This window comes from Alexandromys fortis, unplaced genomic scaffold (assembly GCF_014885135.2).
Source record: "Alexandromys fortis isolate MF-2015 unplaced genomic scaffold, M_Fortis_MF-2015_v1.1 scaffold_157, whole genome shotgun sequence".
Classification (NCBI taxonomy): Eukaryota; Metazoa; Chordata; class Mammalia; order Rodentia; family Cricetidae; genus Alexandromys; species Alexandromys fortis.
In genome coordinates this window covers 668,611-674,719 of record NW_026068041.1, presented here as the reverse complement: position 1 = coordinate 674,719, position 6,109 = coordinate 668,611, and positions in this window count along the sequence as shown.

The following is a 6,109-nucleotide window of genomic DNA, read 5'->3' as shown; positions in this document are numbered from 1 at the left end:
AGGGCGACCTGTTCTCCTCCAAGGTGTGAGAGGTGATGAGCAGCTGCCCACCAGGCCACATGAGTTTTGGACAGAGCTCTTCATGGCCCCGAAGCTTAAAAAGCAGGCGGTGATGAGCGAGAGGCACTCACCGCAGCAAGCCACCTGCTGGGGGGCCACTGTCTAGAAGGCTAGCCCAGTGCGACAGAGGTCTCCAAGGGAGCTTATGACTCTCCATCAGACAGAGGCTCGCTTGCCTTTTCCAGAGTACATCTTGGCTCCCTGAGAACAGTCGGGAGCCTCTGCTGTGCCAGAGAATGCCTGAGACACCAAGTCCACCCCCAAAGGCTGTTGCTCATGGCTCCATCTTAGACCACAAAGCAAGGATGACCAAAGGACATGGCAGGGGATGTCATTATTTCCCAGAACACAGAACCCCTGCCACCCAGCCTGTCCTGCTTCCATCGACCCTCTGCTTTGTAGATGGCACCCCAGGCCCACTTACTCATAAAGGCCACTGCCAACCCTCATGGTCCTTTATCATTCTCTGAGCTCACGAAGCCTTTAGAAAGGGGCAGAAAAGACTTTGGTCCCAAGTGTCTCTAATGAAGGCTCCATTCCAGCTGAGGGACAGGAGGGGACCAGGTCCCATCCAGCTTCAATTCTCAAATCAGATGTGGGCCTCCTGGGTGACTGCCTTCTGGCAGGCTTTGTCACGGCTCTCCTTAGATCTCACTGCCCCACCGAGATTACAGACACCTGGGGAGGCAGCAAGGGCTGTGAGGGACAGCAGGGACAGGCTGGCTGCATAGATGAAGCTGTGCTTGTCAGTCCCCTTTCGAATTGATTTTGTTTCCAATGGTCCAATGTAAGAAACACACAACACAAATTGGCCATGTTGCTTACGCTAATGCCATTCAGCCGTATGAAGGACTTTTGTGAGGGTTTTCTATTTGGTGTCCTATGTATGTGTACACATGTTAGAGAGTGTGCATGTGTGGAGGCCAAAGGTTGACACTTGGCATCTTCTTCCATGATTTGTTACTCCCCCCACCCCTCCAAGACAGGGTTTCTCTGTGTGACAGCTCTGGCCATCCTGGAACTCACTCTTTTTACCAGGCTGGCCTCAAACTCACAGGGATCCTCCTGCCTCTGCCTCCCGAGGGCTGGGACCAAAGGTATGTCCCTTCACTGCCCAGTCAGATACCTTATTTTTAAAATACCATATTTCACCCATTTTGTGTATGTGTGTATGATATATGCATGATGGGCCACGAGTGCCATGGCGTGGTCAGAAGGCAACTTTGAGGGACGGCTTCTCTCCTTCCCCTTCACACGTTTGCCCAGCAAGCGCCTCCCCTCTGCGCCATCTCACTGGCGCTTCACCTTAACCTTTAGAAAAGATTTTGTTTTATTTATGTGTGTGATGTGGGGCTCCCCTCTGTATACTGTAAATATGTTTTATTGTCATTGGTTAATAAAGAAGCTGCTTTCGGCCAGTGGCGTAACAGAATATAGCCAGGCTGAAAAAGATATAGAGAGAGAGTAGGAGGAGTCAAAGAGACACCATGTACCCACCGGAGGAGAAAGATACCTGTGCACCAGTACCAGTAAACCACAAGCCTCGTGGTAAAATACAAGATAATAGCTGTTGGCCAAGCTATTGGCCAAGTAGTGATTTAATTAATACAGTTTCTGTGCGATTATTTTGGGTCTGGGCAGCCGGGAAACAAACAAGCAGCCTCTGCCAACAATGTGTGTGTCTGTATGTCACAGGTGTGTGGGTACCTGTGGAGACCAGAAGAGTATGGTGGAGTCACAGGTTTTGAGCCACCTCATATGGGTGCTGGACACCAAGCTCAGGTCCTCTGGAAGAGCAGGAAGGACGGTTCTGAGTCATCTCTCCAGGTGTGTTTTCTGCCTGATCTTTTGAGACAGGTCTCCCACTGAGCCGGAAGCTCACTGATTTAGTGAACTCTAGGGATCCTCCTGTCTCCAACTCCCCAGAGCTGAGGTTGCAAGTGCTGGGTCACTTCATTGTGCTCTGACCTGGCTGCTGAGGGTGGATACAGATTCTCAAGCTCAAATGCCAAACACTTTCCTGCCTAAGCCACCTCCTCAGGCCCCCGGTTTGGTTTTGTTTGTTTTCTTTAAGACAAGGCCTTAGAGGCCTTAGTAGCTGAGGCTGTCCTAGAACTCTCTAAGTAGCCAAGGCTGACCTTGAACTCCTGATCCTCCTGCTGCTACCTCCCAAGTGCTGGGATTCTAGCCTTGTGCCACCATACACTGACTCCATTCCCTGCCTGAAGCCCACCAGGCCCCACACTACAAAAGTTATCTCATTAGAAGCGGAACCACACAGACTTTGCCCTGTAACCAGCCTGCTTCCCGTAGCAAAGGGTCCTCAAGGTTCATCCCTGTTGTAGCTCCTGTCAGAATTGTCTTCCTTATCAAGGCTGAACAGCAGTCTACTGTAGCAGGTAACATCACATTTTACATTTTCATCCACCCACTGATGGCCCTTGTTGCTATTTGGGCCACTCTCGGTCGGAAACACTTACCTCTTGAAGACCTTGCTTTAAGGTTAACCAGAAGTGGGATTGCAGATCCTATGGTAATTCTAGTTTTAAGTTTTTGTTTGTTTTGTTTTTTTGAGACAGGGTTTCACGGTGTAGCCCTTGCTGTCCTGGAACTCACTCTGTAGACCAGGTTGGCCTCCAACTCCCAAAGATCTGCCTGCCTCTGCCTCTCCAGTGCTGGGATTAAAGGTCTGTGCCGCCACCACCGGGCTAGTTTTAACTTTTTAAGCATCCTTCATACTGTTTTCTAAAGTGACTGCACTGTTTAATATTCCTGCCCCATAGTGCCTAAGTGTGGGCTTTCTGGGACTTGTCTCAGTGAGGTTCCCTTGCACACACACATACTCTTTTTTTTTTTTTTTTTTTTTTTTTTTTTTTTTTTTTTTTTTTTTTTTTTTTTTTTTTTTTTTTTTTTTACAGTGTTCTGTAGCCCAGGCTTGGCCTGGAACTTGATAGGTAACTATCAAGGAAGATCTGAAACTTCTGGTCCTCCTGCCTCCATCCCGAGTGCTGGGATCAATGTCAGGGTCATTTACACTGGGAAAGCACTCTACCCACTGCACCACGGGCCCAGCCCTCGCTGCAGGTGTGCCTGCCATCTCCCTAAATGGCTCCAGGTGCAGACCATCCTGGGATTCATGGACCTCTGCATATTCTTTACTCTTTGGAGAACTGTCTGCTCAAGTCCTTTGCCCATTTTGTTGTGCATCTGAGTTTGTTTTGTGGAGACAATATATCTAAACAGCCCAGGCTGGTCTGCAGCTCTCCGTCTTCTGCTTCAGTCTCTGGAATGCTGAGATTATAGCTGTGTTCTACCATACCTTGACTTTTGACCAGTTTTGATTCAAGATTTTATTATTATTTGTTTTTGTCATTAAGTTTTAAGAATTTGAGGGGGGGGGGCTGGAGGGATGGCTCAGAAGTTAAGAGCACTATCTGCTCTTCCAGAGGTCCTGAGTTCAGTTCCCAGCAACCACATGGCAGCTCACAATTATCTGTAACTCCAGTTCCAGGGGATCCGACACCCTCACACAGACATCCACGAGGGCAAAACACCAATGCACATAAAATAAAAATAAAAGGATTAGCCAGGCAGTGGTGGCACACGCCTTTAATCCCAACACTCGGGAGGCAAAGGCAGGTGGATCTCTGTGAGTTCGAGACCAGCCTGGTCTACAAGAGCTAGTTCCAGGACAGGAACCAAAAGCTGCGGAGAAACCCTGTCTCGAAAAATTTAAAATAATAATAATAATAATTTAAAAAATAAAATAATTATTTTTTAAAAAGGAACTTTCTGTGTGTTCTGGGTATTAATTTTTTTATCAGATATTTGGTTTGCCCCCCTTTTATTGCCCATATGTGGGTTGATATTTTACTGTCAACAGTACTTAGAAAAGTTTTTAGGCCCATGTGTTAGAGTGCTTTACTTTCACGTGTGCCTGTGAACCATGTGTGTGCAGTGCTCTAAGAGGCCAGAAGAGGGCGTCATATCCCCTGGAACTAGAGTTCTGGATGGTTCTGATCCACCATGTGGGTACTAGGAGCCGAACCTAGGTTCTCTTCAAAAGCAGCCAGTACCCTTAACAGCTGAGCCATTTCTCTAGTTCCCGGAATTTTAAATATTTCATCTAAACACTGTGCACTAGCTGACTGTGCCACTGGAACTCCCTAAAACCTTTCCTGCTGTGCCATGTGTTTACCTCTTAAAAATCCAATTTCATCCTTTTGCAAACACACAGTTTCGTTCATTGAAAAGGTTGGGGGTGTGGCTCAGCAGATAGAGCACTTGCCTTGCAGGAAGCCTTGGGTTCAATCCCCAGAACCACATAAACCAGATGTGGTGGGTGCAGGAGGTCACAGTCATCTTTGGCTCCACAGCAAGTTTGAGGCCAGCCTGTCTCAAAGGAAAAAACAATGCTCTTTTGCCATTGACTGGTTTTGGCACCTTGGTAAGAAATCATTTGACTAGGATTCACCAGTGGCTCAGAAAGTAGAGGTGTTTGTCTTGCAAGCCTGAGGACCTGTTTGTTTCCCAGGGCTCACATGGCAGGAGAGAACTGACTCCCAAAGGTTGTCCTCTGACCTCCACATGCGCCCATGGCACACAATAAATAAACACATGTAAACAAATAATTTGACCTTATAAATGAACACTTATGTCTGGACTCTCTTTATACCACAGTGCCCTGGGTACTGACTTCTATTGACTTTTAATCCAATAATATTATCTGTGATGCCAATTCTTAAAATTTTATGGAGATTTGCTTTTAAACGAAGGTGGAGCTTTTCTTTCCCAACTGCCCAGTCCCAAATAAACACACAAAAGCTTATATCAATTACAGAATATTTGGTCTATAGCACAGGCTTATTATTAACTAGCTCTTACAACTTAAATTAACCCATTTCTATTCATCTGTATTTTGCCACATGGCTTTGTGACTTTACCTGTTCTCTAGCATATCTTGTTCCTCTGGTGGCTGGCTTGCATCTCTCTCTCACTCCACCTCTCTCCTCTCTGTATTTTCAGTTTGACTTTACTGCCTGGCCTTATTCTGTCTTACTATGGGTCAAAGCAGCTTCTTTATTAACCAAGGAGAACAATACATATTCACAGTGTGCAGAAGGATTACCCCACAGCATTTGCCTTATGTTCTGTTTGGTACACACATACTAATTTTTGAAATTCTCAATGAATACTTAAAAATATGTTGGGAGCCAGGCATGGCAGTGTAGACTCTATAGTCTCAAATTCAGGCAGGGAGGTGGGAGGAGCATCGTCAAAGCCCACCAGCATTACGGAGTGAGTTCAAGGCTGGTCTGGGCATCTTCATGAGACCCTGTGTCAAAACTGGGCCAGGGCTGTGGCTCAGTGACGGAGCACTTCCCAGACTCTCAGGAGCCCCCTGCCCTGCCCTGCACACAGAAGTACTAGGTCCCACACCCTTTACCCACTGTCCTTTGTGTCTGTCTGTCTTTGTGCCTTTGCCATGTATTGTCATTTAGGCTTGTGACCTCATAGCTCCGGGGGCTTTCCTCAGAGAGAACCCCATTTGGCCTGTGCAGTGGGCACAGCACAGAGAGACTTTCGCCTGCTATTCCACTTGTTCTATGGCGTCACCCATCCTGGGTTTGTTTGTTTGTTTTTTTTAAATTAATTTCTCAATTTGAGAGTTCTGGGACTGTGTGAGAAACACGAATTCGCACTTTAACTTCGTGCCAGGAAAAGTTTGGAGTTACCATTTCTCCAGAGATGGTTCTTTTTGTGTGTTTCTGGCAGAGCCAGGAATGAGCTGAGTCCCCAGGTACTGCCTCTCTCTGCACAGGGTTGCGGATCCCTGGCTTGGGCCCAGGCTGCTCAGGTGTTCTGGTTCCGAACCTCTCCTGGCCCCATCCCTACACAGAGGCACAGTTCAGGTTCCTCAGCTGCCAAGGTCTTCAGGGGCCAACATCTTGCCTCAGTTCTGTCCCCGCAACTGCCACCCCACAGCGTGCCCGCAGGACCGCGTTTGCCTGCTGCTTGCATGGTTTTTTTTTTTTTTTTTTTTTTTTTT